This window comes from Rhinolophus ferrumequinum, chromosome 20, assembly GCF_004115265.2.
Source record: "Rhinolophus ferrumequinum isolate MPI-CBG mRhiFer1 chromosome 20, mRhiFer1_v1.p, whole genome shotgun sequence".
Taxonomy (NCBI): Eukaryota; Metazoa; Chordata; class Mammalia; order Chiroptera; family Rhinolophidae; genus Rhinolophus; species Rhinolophus ferrumequinum.
This window is the reverse complement of record NC_046303.1, coordinates 37,517,554-37,531,902: the sequence shown is the minus strand read 5'-3', so window position 1 is coordinate 37,531,902 and position 14,349 is coordinate 37,517,554. Positions and strand designations below refer to the sequence as shown.

The following is a 14,349-nucleotide window of genomic DNA, read 5'->3' as shown; positions in this document are numbered from 1 at the left end:
CTCCTTTTCTTGATGTTTTCAGGTCTTTACTCAAATGTCATGTTATTTTGCTAGAACCACCTAGAAACAGTAAATGCTCAATAAATGTAATAAGTGAATGAATGAACAGGTTGACTCAGGAAAGTGTGGTCTAAGTGTTACCAGAGAGCAGGCGCTTCTTGGTGTGGTGTCCAGGTTCTTGGCATCTCGAGCAAAGAATTGTACGAGAAATATAGTGGTGAAAGAGCAGTTTATTAGAAGCGAAAGTACACTCCAAAGAGATAGGAGTGCGCCTGAACAACAGAGTGGCTCAAAAGGTGCTGACTGGTGAGGACTTGGAGGTTTTATTTTCTTCTCCTCTAGAATGGGCTACTCCTCTCTAATTGTGGGGCTGCTTGATTGATACCTGTGACTGCTAATGGCTAATGGTTATGGTAAACAAGGGAAAGTTTGGGCGGAGAGGGGAGGTCTTTTGGGTGGTAATTTTCCGTAAACTATGTTGGACATGCAGGAATGTTACCTGACGTATGCCGGAGACCCAATTCCGGTCTCTGTCTGCTTTATGTCCCTCTTGAGAAACATGATCCCCATAAGTCTCTATGGGAAGTCGAGGGACAGGCGGTCTCTTCTTCTGTGTCTGCTTCCTGTTGAATGTGGCCGTTGTCCCTGCGAATGGGGGAATCACGGGACTCTCACACTATCCTATCTTAGATGCGGGGAAGGGGTCTAGAGATCCACCTGGGGGACCATGTTGACCTCTGTGGTCGGGATATAGTGGAAGTCTTGGTGGGGCATCACTTATATCCCCACGGCCCCTAGATGAGGAGAGACAGATTTTAGTTAATAGAGTTAGGAGTGTTGGCCCAAGAAGCAGGATTCAAAGCCAACACAGGGTGACTGCTTGATGAAAAATTGTTCAGCCTCATGGAGTCTGGCCTTTCTTCTGGTTTAACAAGTCATTCAGTTATTGTTCACCTGGGAGCTACCGTGTTTCCTCGAAAGTAAGACCTAGCCAGACAATCAGCTCTAATGCGTCTTTTGGAGCAAAAATTAATATAAGATCCAGTCTTATTTTACTGTAAGATCAGATATAATATAATATATAATATATAATATAATATATAATATAAAAGACTGGGTCTTAATTTTGCTCCAAAAGATGCATTAGAGCTGATGGTCGGGCTTGGTCTTATTTTCGGGGGAACACGGTAGGCCTGGAAAGAGAGAGCACTGTGCTATGTCTAATGACTGTAGTCAACAGACATTAATTACAAGCTTTAGGATAATTACCTAAAGCAGGGGGTAGGAGATTTCTATGACTCAGGTTAAAAACAATCTATTGTTTATGACCAAGAAACTGATTTGAAAAATGATTATAACCAGGGGCAACAGAGCCAAAACACTAGGGAAAAGAAAATTTAGAGATTCCTAGTGAGAAGCCCTTTCTTTTGGTCCATATCATACGTATAAAATTATGTATAAAGTTTTTTGGTTCTAATAGAACATTGTTCTTATTTTGTATGCTGCTTAATTTATTTTAATCATTTGAATTTATACTTATTGAGTTGTTTTTCTATAAATCTGGGCTTCAGTTCAGTGTGTATTTATTCCACAAACATTTCCTAAGTGCCTGCCATATGCTAAACATTGCGCTAAATTATAGTGGTAGATGATTTAAACATTATATTCTGCCTTCAGGGAGATTGTAGATTATTTTATTTGTAAAAGTTTTATTGTCCCAGGTAGACAAAGACTGTGATTTACTTGTTTATTTGTTCGTATAACAGTTAGTACAGTGCTTTTCTAGTGGTAGGAATTCTATAAATACTATTGTCAGGCTAGTTGCCTTATTCTCTTTGAACCTGTTTGTCACCCGAAATAACATTAACCTTTTCTGAAACACACCTTTCTACCCTACCTCAAGCAAAAGTAATATGCAAAGATCTATCAAACAACTTAATCTTAAATGTAAAAAGTATTTGCCATATAAGTACGATAAACAGTGAGTTTCTCCCAGTGAATGGAAATATTATATATTAGATGTGGAAGGCCCACTAGTGTTTTAGCTACTCTCATTAGTTCTCTTTATTATGTAGCCTATTAAACAATGCACGAATTAATCTTAATTCAAATTTCTTCCTTTTTGATTTCTGTAAATGTGTTGTTAATAAATGTTTATATTTCTTTAATGCGGGATTTTCAGATTTTAGGTTCTGCCATCAATAGAAAATCCATTATACGTGTTTCTGTCAATCGACAAGCATCCACTAAAAATGTGTCATAAAAAACATGCAGGCTCTCTGGTTCTATGTTTAGATGAATAGTCATATCCTAGCTCCCTCAACCCTTCATTATTTTCTCAAGCCCCTATTACAAATTATCGATTATGCTTTTCACCTATTTTCCCTTCTTCTCCTAAGAATGAATATTGAATTCTTTTAGAGTTTCTTCCAATGCCTCCTTTGTTATAAATCTTGTGTGTTTCTTTCCTTGATTTCTTCAATAGTTCATTGCCCCTATTTCTCCCAGTTCTTCTATTTAGCCAATCTAAGTCTGAATTAAAGGTTCAATACTTCGAAAGAAGGAATGCACACTCACGTTAATAAGCTCAATTGACCTGAGTCAGATAAGGAATACACCTGAAATTTCCAGTCCAAAGAGCAAGACAAATGACTCAGTTGTGGCAACAACAATACAGGACCCACACATTTGGGTGTAGTTGATTTTTACGTATAAAGGACATGTGACTCTTAATGACAAGGGACATTGAATGACTGTACCTAAACTCACATTGGATTACATCAGATTGCTTCCATGCACATGTACACTTAAAAAAAACAAAAGACTGGACTTTCAACCTAACTCTAGTCATCTTGAAAGTGGTTATTTCTCTTGATATCATTTAGCCAATGCTGCAAAATTGAAATGGTAATCAGACAATAAATTGACTTAATTTAAAATTAAATGACTTAGCCTTGTGTCAAATCAATGCCAAATAGAGGCCTAATTTTACTCCTGTGAATCTTTTTGTCTACACTAGTCAGATGTGATTTCTACCCCTCCCTAATTCTACTGCTCATTAGCTATACCTCTCATTTGTTATTTATTATTAATCTTTTATATGATGAGGAATTTCTTTTTATATTTTAACAGTACAGCAACTTACAAAATATAAAGATTCAATAAATGCTTGTTGAAAATGTTAAGTATCAAGAGTCTGATATCAGAGACAACTTTATAGAAGTTAGGCTAGTAGGTCAGCTGCCTAAATTATCATTAGGGTGCTCTGAAAGCTCTCTAACTTCTCTTAGCCTTAAAACTCCACTAGAAAATCACCACTAAGAGTAAGTCACTCTCCTCTGTTAAAATAAATCTACCGTAATAGCATAGATTTTTAAAATGAATTACAGAATTAATGGGCGAGAGGACAAAGGAGTAAGATCAAGGGGAAGATGAGGACGGAGTGGGGCTCAGGAGGATTTGAAGTTGAACTTCACTTAGTTGAGTGGCTTTGGATGGGTTACTCAGCTTCTCAAAACCTTGATTACTGCACCATTAAAATGGACACAAGAACAGAATCCACCTAGAGTTTTTGTAAGAAGTAAATCAGGTAAGACTTGAGAAGTGTTTGGTATTGAATAAATAGTATTTATATCCAAATATCCTAATAAAGATGATCAATGGAGTACCAAGACAGGAATAAAAATTAAGAACTTACAAGTAAAAGTGTAATGACTAGTTGTGGGGACAAAGCCCCGGAGAGCTGTTTCCAGGCTCTTGGCCTCACGTGGAAAGGTGCTGACTCGGGTAGTAGATGGCCATGGGCTATGGCTGGTTGGCCATCAGCTGTAGCCGGTTAGCCAATTGGCTACTGATATAACTGCCGCGGCTGCGCTGGCGAGTGGGAGTCGGTCGGTTGGCAGCAAAGCGGACAGCAGGTCGCACATTGTGTGTACCCAGCCTCCAGTGAGACCATAGTGGTATGACTGCCCTACCTATGGCTCCGTGGGTGTTCCTTTTTGGCCTAGCCACATCCTGCGTTCTTATGTGGGGAGCGAGAGCTGAGACCCCGCAGGCCGCCCCACATGATACTAGTGTTAAAGGAAAAAAAAAAAAAGGCCCTAAATAGCATCGCTCATGCTAAAAGCCCATGATGATACCAAACCTAGATTTAAAAGAAAAAAGGCAAGTTTATTTGTTCATTTCTTGCATTTGATGTGTCATCCTCGATGACATCCTTGTCCTGAGACTCTTTGCAATAGCCTTTTTACCAACACACAAATGCAACTAGCCACTTTATGTGGTTTCCCTCTGTCGATTTTACGGAGGCCTACCCATTCGGCTAGTTTCTTGTTGTCATCAGCCTTAATTAGCTTGATCTGGTGTTCAGCACAGCGGGTCTCCACCAACCTGACTGCACATAGGCTCATCGTAGTTGGATGCGAGCACACAAAGATGGCCTTGGCTCTTGTCTGAGGCTTTGGCAGCTTCACGAATTCCAGGTACCAGGCCATCATCGATGAGCACTGTCTTCAGCACTTCTTGTAAAGCAGTGTTAACGTCCATTACACCTCCAGCAGCAATGCCTTCCTCAGCCATGGGGTGGGTTTCGGGTGGAGACAAATTGAAACGAGAGACCGAAAGAGTCCCGGGCTAATGCTGCCTGTACCGTTCCACCAATAGACAGACACAGGAGTTGGGTCATGGAATAAGCATTTATTATCTGAGTACTTGTTGTCTGAGAAGGCAGCGGGTTAACACCTCCAAAAATTGCCTTAACATTCTCAGACTGGCTTGGGGTTTTTAAGGGAAAACCTGGGCATTCCTCCAGAGGCTATGTAACGGTTCGCAGGGTCTGCATGGAGTCTTCCCTGTGTCCACGTGATTCTATGGTGTAGTCAGCAACCCAGGAATAATGATGGGATTAGCCTGGAAAGAATGCTAGACCAGAGATTGTGATCAATAAGCCTAAGGATATTAATCATAAGTTTCAGGGTAATTTTCTAAAACGGAAGTGGGAGGGAGAGGGGACATTGTGATCTCAAGCCCCAGGGGGTTGATCTATTGTTAAGCTATAGGTAGGTCAAGTAAAGGTGAGGCCCAGGGACATGGAGAGGGTGCCAACCAGGCCTTGCTTCAAAATCTTGACTACACCCAAGGCTCCTCCTCTCCTCTGTGCCACTCCATGGTGGCAGGGAAAGAGTAACACCAAACCTAGATTTAATATCTGATCTAATTGCAATTTCAAACTCTCCCAGAAACATAATATTAATCAACCAGCATGGAATTATCTGGTCAAGCACCAGTAATCGGCCACATAGGCCCTCTCCATCCCCCACAGAGAAAGGCAATCTACACAATAAAAACTCTTCTCTTCCCCCAAAGAAAAGATGTCCCAACCCCCAAATAATCTTTTCTCACCCACCCCCCCACATAACTCCCTTGCTCCACTCTTCTTCCTATAAAATCTTCCATTTTGAACAACTCCTCAGAGTGCCCATCTAGTTGCTAGATGGGATGCTGCCCAATTCATGAATCGCTTAATAAAGTCCGTTAGATCTTTAAATTTACTCAGTTGAATTTTTTTTTAACATTAGGAAGGGCTAGTGATGGACAACGAAAGAAAATAATGATATGGAAATAATGATAAATAATTGTTTTAAATAAAGCAAAAAAAGAATACTGGGGGTGCCCCCAAAAATGTGCACACATGACTTGTACTCATTTTTTGTTTCCATATATTTTGAGTATTATAATTTTAATAGTTTTTTCCTTCTTAAAATGCATATACATTTTTTGGCACCTTCTGTATAAAAATTATCTTGAATAAATACAAATTGAAAGGCAAAAACTAACCAAATAGCTGTTTACTGCAAATAGCACAGTCAGTTAATATTCTTAATACATAAAGAGCTCATACAAATGGACAAGAAAATCCAAAGGTTAAAATGAAACTGGACAAAAGATGCAAATTCACACACAGAAGGGCAATAGCACACTGGTGAACAAAGAAGGATATGAAATGTTCACACTAAGTACAAAGAAATGCAAATTAAAACAGCAGAGACGTTTTGAAAAATGATGCTGTAGTATTCACAAGATTGAAGTAAAATAGGTGAGAAGTGAAATTATTATAATGCATGTGGAAAAATTGCATCAATATATACCTCAAATATTTTCCCAATTCAATTTTAAGAAATCTGTCCTAAAGAAATAAAATATGGGACTGGAGGGAATCAGGCAGAAGGATGTAGATGTTTATTGCTATTTTATTTGACAACAGTGAAAAATAAGAAGTTATCTACATAACCGCATATGAATGGCTAAGTCAATTATGATACAGTCACTTAAAGCGTAATATAAAATATGTTTACAAAGAGTTTGTAATAACATTGGAAAATACCTATGTTAATATACAAGAAAAGGTCAGGAGAAAATTGTGACAGGATGATAGTAACTGGGTAAAGCAAATTAATTGCTGTAATACTAGAAAGAAATACATCAAAATGTGAAGAATGGTTGTTTTTTAGTGAGGGTCCAGGATCCTAGTTATGGTTTTTCACCTCTCCGTGGGATTTGCTGTTTATTAAAGAGCAGTCACATTTAGTGAAGGCCGAAAGTAACTTGCTAAAATAAGTAACATTGAGAACTCTCAGTATTCTACATTTCTTTGAAAACTCTCATATTCCTGAAAATATCTTTAGCGTGCTTCTAAGGAAAGAAAGAAAGATGAAAATAGAGACGATCTTTAGGGAATAAGGAAACAATATGGTAGACTGAAATAATTGGATTCTAGCTTTGGTTTTGCCGTCAACTCTCTGTGTAAATTGGATGTGTTTCATATAATTGCTCCTTCCATATCAACCTCAAAGAATCACCTAGATCAAAGGTCTGGAGGTACTTTTCCTTTTAACCACCTCATATCTCTGCCTGAGGCAAATAAGGAGAGGCGGCAGGAAGACCAGTTAAGGACTTAATTGTCATTCCCCCGAAGAGTGGAGTTCTCTGAGGGTAGGAGCCCTGTCTCCTTTTCTATGATGTACTGCTAGTGCTTAATACAAAGTGGAGCACACATAGTAGACACCCAATTTCTGTTTGTTGAATGGACTCAGAGAAATTCCTATTAATGATATTATTTGACATTTTAAAGCATATCTACACAAATAAAGACAGACTTATCGGGAGAAATTATTTCTTTCTTGAGTCTTATTTTCTTAAATTTTTTAGTGAGCACTAATTATTAGGCACTCTGCTAAGATGCTGACGATTTGAAGAAGAAAAGGCATAAAACCCCTCAAGTTGTGTGCCAGTGTTTTCAGGGATGAAAATTATTAGTGTAATTTTAGGATTACAGGGTGATTGTTTTGTTTTTGTGTTTTTACAAGCAAACTGAACTTTTACAGCTAACTGAACATTGTTCTTTTCAAAGTAAATTACCCAGAGAAACTCTGAAGCAATTTCAATGATGCAGGCCAAATAATAAAGTTGTTGGAACTTTTTATGTGTGTTTGTCTTCAGAGTCTACAGAAATATGTTTTGAATGTCCTCAAAAGTAGCAAAAAGTTTCCCTTTCACTGATAAATTTAAGTTTTAGAAACAGAGACAAGCTAGCATTGCAGTGAAGAACATGGGCTTTAGCATTAAAAAGGTTGAGTTTAACTTCCGGTCATTTGACATGGGACAATTTATTCTCATTTCAGCTGAAATTCCTCATTCGTAAAATGAAGCAGTGAATGTAAAGCAGTTAGCTTACAGCCTGAATGTCTAAGTTCTGAACCTTTACTTCTGTTGCTCTTGTCATTATTATTATTATTAATGGACTAGTGAATGACTTGTGAGAAGTTTCAGTTAAAAATGAAATGTGGCTATAGAGTAATGAGCCCAATTCTCTTACGTGCTTAGTAAATTTGTTCTGAAGATTATTCCTAAAGACAAATCCCTTTAAGGTTCAATACTTATCTGGTTGGATCAATCCTAGTATATATCCAGTTGATCATTTTCTTACTTTACAAGCCAAACCTGAGGAATTCCTGACATAATAATATTATCCTAAATGGTTTTTGAATTTGCACAGTTCATAAAAAACGTCATTTCCTTTTTAGTTTTTCAATTGCTTTATGATTCATTGACTTTGAACTTTCCTGATCTTAAATGAACTCTCTCCTGGGAACAAGGTCAATTCAGTTCACTGAGCTGATGTTTACAGACTTTTTTTTTTTTTTTAAAGGTTGGTATTATTTCAAAAAGACAAAACTGCTTAAAATATACTTCCCTATTTAAGGATATTGTGCTAAGTAGATCTAACCAACTAAAGGAACATACTAGTTGGTTACAGTGGCTTTCCCCACTGTTACTTAAGTAGGGAATGTTTCATTTTAAACTGTTTTAGGAACTCACTCATTCATCCAGCCAACAACACTAATTGAGCACTTATTGTACGTTATGTGCTTGGCATCCATCCATTCACAAAACAAAACTTCCTGCCTGGGTAGAATTTATATTTGGTGGTGGGAATAAGCAGTTTGACAAAAGCACAAAAAAGTGATTTAGTATGTTAAAAGGTGGAAAGTGCTATGGGGGGAAACAACAGAGACAGGAGCCTGGGTGTGCCAATCACGGAAAGATTACAGTTTTAAGTAGGATGTCCTCATTTGAGCCAAGACATAATAGAGCCGAGGAAAGTTTTGAATGGTGTAATTAAGATCTTGGAAATCCTTGAATATTAATGCTTTTAAAATTATTTCTGTAAAATCGTTTTTACTGTAGGGTATTTCTGTTTCTCTCTAGATTCATGGGTGTTTTAGGCTTATAAGTGAATTTAGAGGACATGTAACGTTGTTGCTTCATTACAGAGCCTATGAAATGCTAAGGAACTTGACCAACACCACACAATCGGTTAGATAGAGGGTCAAGGTAATAGCATAGGTTTTATAATGCTGAGTTTGTTCTTTCTATCCTATTGAGAGGGGATTCTAATGCTGGGGATTTCCGGTGGGCTAGTGTGGAATACTTGTTACGGGGACAGTTGTAATCATTTTCTCTTCAGCTTTGTGTCAAGTTTTTCTCATCTTGATTTTATTTTTGTCCTTGATTAGTCAGGCTAGCAGGTTTTAATTACCATTAGAAGGCTACAGGTTCTAGAGTGCATTCTTATCTATTTGCCTTAGTAGCATCTGCAATCCAATTAGTTAGGATTCTACAGCTAAGGCCCCAGGCTTGTTGTATTGTACAATGCTTGAAAAAGGGTGAAAGAAGTATTGCTCATTACAAATTGCATTTTTGTTGTGACTAACAATAAAATTATCTATTAAAATACCTTAAGTGGTATTAACACATAGAAAATGAGGGGGTGATGTTAACTACAGTAATGTAAAAAAAAAATACAAAACTTTTAATTTATTGTGTGACCTTTTCATGAGACACTGATGAATTCCAATTCTTATCTTTTAGTTGGTTTCCCTTGTGTTAGTCCTTCCCAGCGAGCTATTCTGTAATTCTGCCAAATATTTGACTGTGTTGTCTCTATTGCTTGACATTGCATGCCATGACCTTGTAGTTATTGTGTTCCTTCTGATTGGCAAGTCATACTGCAGTGTTCTTTTTTAGGAACTGGCATTTAGTTTGCAGTTATTATTATTCTTATATCATTTCTAGTTTTGTTCCTTTTATTTTATTGATTACTGTGCATTACAATCAAATAGTGCTCACCCAAGCCAAGTATATTATCCACGTTACCATTTTATCATATGGCAAAGGTGAACATTCTTACTATTCCACAGTCAAGTTTCCTCATTCTTCATCCTCTTTGTTATTGTTAAAAGACAGTAAATTCTAAAGATCGTGTTGTGGAAATTGCCACCTGAATAGCTCAATGCGTCTCACATTGAGCATTGAAATTTTGATCCTGTTACCAGTTTGGTTTCTTGTTTAGCATGCACATCTAAGTACACAGAACCACCATTTATTTTGCGTCAGGAACCTGGGGGGTGGGGAGGAGTCATCCCTGGAACCCCTCCTGCCTTACTCTCTATGTTCAATCTGAATGCATCTTCTTCTTAACAGTAACAATAACCTTGCCCAAACCACTGTAACCACTATCCTCTCTTATTAGGGCTACTATCAGAGCTTCTTAATTACTTTCTCCACATGCATTCTATACCTCTTCTGATTCACTCTCCACACAGCAGCAAAAGTAACTTGTAAAAATGCACATACTACCATGTCATACCTCTAGGTAAGACTTGCAAGGGTTTTTCCATCACTCTCAGGCTCAATTTCAAAGGCCCTCTAAGATCTGGCTTTTGCTTACCTCTCTAGCCTTAGGGTACTTCTCTCTGTTCCTTCGTGACCCAGCCAGTGACCTTCTGTCAGTAAGCTGGAACTTTGCTGTGCTCTGTGTTCCTGCTGCCTGCCGTTCTGATGCAGTCTTTAGCTACCCTCTCCCATCCCTCCCAATTTCCCAACATGCATTTGCATACACACACACACACACACACACACACACACACACACACACACACCATCATGTAGCTAACATGGATTCATTCTTCTGGCTTAGGTTAAAATTCACTTCCTCAGGGAAATGCTCCCTATGTTTCCTGATTAGATTTGGTCACCTTGTTAGTTCACAAAGTACCTTATACTTCTCCCTCCTATTCTATATCACAATTGTGATTTTTGCTCATTAAAACATGTGTCTTCCACATTGAGATGTAAGCCTATAAAAAAAAAAAAGCAGCCTATCTCTGCTTTGCTCTTCTGTTTCCCAGCATGAAATGAAGCACAGTAGGCACTTAGTAAATATTTACTAAATTAAGGAATGCTAAATCAATATCATTGCTCATCCCTTGCTTTTTTCCTCATTGTATCCCACTGGGCACTGCTCTTTTTCAATCCTCATTTTACATTTGTAAAACAATATTACAAGGTCTTAGCTGGCAAACAACGTCACTGCCTTCATTTGGCATTCTCACAAAGATTCCTATCTTTTGAGACTATGAAAAAAATAATGCTTTCATATTTTTAAAAAAATGCTTAAGAGCATCTCTGAAATTCTTTGATCTATGCAGATTTGATTTTCAGTTTTGTGTACATACAAGTATTGCAAATTAAAGAATCCGGACACAGGGTTTCACGAAGGAATCATTTTTCACTTATGACTTTTTATATATTAAAATCTTACAAAGGTGTAAATTAATCACATTTAGTTTTGCGTATAGCAAATCACCTTTACTAAAGAGAAAGATATTACATAATTTGGAAATATTTGGAGACTCTGGTATGATCAAACTTTGTGACCAGTGTTGGAAGGAGTTCCTGCTTCTGCTCCACAGGAAATGCATTATTAAAAAAGTTTTTATAGCATGTTGCAGGTAGTTCTCTCATATCTAACAATTCCATGATAACAAAATTTAACAACAAAATTTAACAAATTTAACAATTGCTCAATTTATTGAGCAATTGCACTGAGCACTCTAGATATAAAGAGAAGTGAGTTAGTCCTTGCCCTCAGTGAAGCTCCTAATGCATTTAAGGGAAGAAAATAAAAATAATCACTAATATTTATTGAGCTCTAAATCAGATATTTTCTCACTTAATCGTGACACAAGTAGGGCTGTGATTATATTCATATTATGGGGCGGCTGGATGGCTCAATTGGTTAAAGCACTACCTCTGAACAACAGGGTTCCCGGTTCAATTCCCACATGGGCCAGTGTGTTGCACCCTCCACAACTAAATCGAATACAACAAGCTGCTGCTGAGCTGCCAGAGGGGCGGCTGGATGGCTCAGTTGGTTAGAGCGTGAGCTCCCAACAACAAGGTTGTCGGTTCAATTCCCACATGGGATTGTGGGTTGTGCCCCCAGCAACTAAAGATTGAAAATAGCAACTGGACTTGGAGCTGAGCTGCATCCTTCACAACTAGATTGAAGGACAACTCCCTGGGAAAACACACTGTCCCCCAATATTCCCCAATTAAACAAACAAACAAACAAAAAAACCCAGGAGGCTAATATTCAGTGAAGTTAAAGTCTGTATACCACACAGTAAGTGAGTAGCAAAACAGAAAGTTGAATACAGGATCCCCTACAAAAATGTGAACTCTAGAACTCACATCTTTAACCACTTCTCTATACTTCCTCAGGTTCAGAACAACATTATATGTTCAAGAAGCAGAACTGAGATTTTTTAGACAACTAGTGTACTACTTAAGGGCCTCTTTCATTTTTGAGAGCCTATACTTATATTTCCACATTTGTTTTTTTCCCCTTAAATGAATCACATAAATTAAGGCAAAATGAAGCTATATTAGAGTTTGAGAGGATGAATATTTGAGGTGCATTGTTTTGTTGTTTGAAGGGAACTTAAATGGTCTCCATCAATGTGTCAAGGAAAGCAATTCAAGTTCATAAAGACTTCAAACCAACCTGAACCAGCAATTGTTATATATTTTCAATGGTGTCTTAAAAGTTAAATTAGGTCTGTTAAAATTAATGAGCTGGAATATATTTGAATGATTTGATGGGCAGGTTTCAGAGATAATTTCTGAATGACATGGCACTCGAGGTAGCCTTGAGACCTGGGAAAGTTGCTAATGAAATCCAGTAAGATACTGGCATAGTCTCTATGGGTAGAGTGTGTGTGGAAAGAGTTTTAGCTATCAGCCTGGGAATAATGGCATACATAGAGCCTTAGTCAAGATGTCTGGATAGTACAATTCCATGTATCCCTTGATGTCTTCTTGAATATAGACTAAGAGTGTATCTTGTATGCTGATTCCAGGATCTAGGATCATGAAGAAACATCAGTATCCTACTTTAGTGGCTTCATGATGAAGTTCTACAATTTAGAAAGGACAGACAAAAAAACAAAATCCCAGAGAATTAATTCTTAGTGGATCTAGATGTCAGTTTTCTCAGAATACCTGTCTAAGGTCCTTCATCCATAATGCTAGGTTCAATTCTTAACCAATGTGGCAGTGAGAAAATTCTACTCTAAGAATCTCAATCTTACAATTAAACTTCATGAAAATGTGCCTTCTCTGTAGTGATGAGGCAGTCAAAACCAAAATATAAATTAAGTTAGACGTTTTAAAAGGAAAAAAAAACTAGCCTTTCTAAATAAGTCAAGAAGATTACAGGATTTGTGTGGTTATTATAAAGGAAGCAAAGGAATTGTTTGGGGAAATGGAGCTAATTGGGGGAATAAGGAAAGACATAGGGTGGGAGGCATGAACGCACATACATTAATGTCTTTTCTTTTTTCCCCCTTACCATTCTGACGTTCCATAAGCCCATAATTTTTACTTATGAGTTGATGGAAAACAGTGTTTTTACATAATACAGTATTCAGTGAATACTATTGCTGTCCTAAACATGGTGTGTAGTAAGAAGGAAAACTTCAGCCAAGAGTAGAATTGGTCAGTAGAATAACAGTGACTATGAATTTTTAAAAGAAAAGTTAATAATAAGCCATTATACACTCAATAAAATGATAACACTTTCTTTTTAGCTGAATTTCTACAGTCAGATTGTTGATGAATAGCTTGTGCCCCAGGTACCTTGGAGTTGATGGACCCGCTAAAGCACTCTTTTAAACACTAATCTAAGAGATAATACTCAGTCACCATATAATAGATCTCTGAAATGTCTTTATTTATGGAACATAATTTAATTATAAAAGATGCATATATGTTCCTTAGTGCCTATCCATAACACTTGCATACTAAAACTTAAAGATGGAAGATGTCCAAATCTAATGATAAAATATTAAGGAAGAATTAGCATTTCCTAGTATAATTAAAACAATGTGGTATTGGCACAAAACTGGATAATCAGACCAAGGGAACAGAACAGGTAACTCAGGAGTAAACTCTGTTTACATTAGAAAGTAAATTGTAGGGAAAAAAAACAACACAAGTAATGGTGAAGAAAGGGATTTTTCAATAAATTGTATTTGAGTAATTGGCTGTTTATATGACAATAGAGCCATTTAGATTTTTTTAACCTTATGCCACCTACTAAGGTACTTCTGGATATTTGCTTTAAAGTAAACAGAAAAGAAAACAGACAAATTAGAAGAGAGAATTATATATGATGTGTCAAATTGCCAAGGAAAGGAGGACTTTCTAAATTTAGAATAGAAAAAAAATCACTAAGGAAAGTTTTGACAGATTTGACAACATAAAGACAAAATTTCTGTTGGTAAAAATAATTAAAAGGAAAATCAGACTAGGGAAGTGTTTAAAGCAGACATGAAAGACAAAAAGTTAGTATCTTTACTGACCAATGAGCACACTAATGTAAAAAATTTATATTTTACTCCACTAGGACTCAATTTCTACATATGTAAACTGGAGATAAAGCAGTCT

At 37.1% G+C, this 14,349-nt stretch overlaps 1 pseudogene; it reads right to left on the bottom strand.

The window, feature by feature from the left end:
* Window positions 1–4,178: 4,178 nt before the first annotated feature.
* LOC117012469 (40S ribosomal protein S12-like) lies at window positions 4,179–4,578 on the bottom strand (annotated as a pseudogene).
* Between the last annotated feature and the right edge of the window lie 9,771 nt (window positions 4,579–14,349).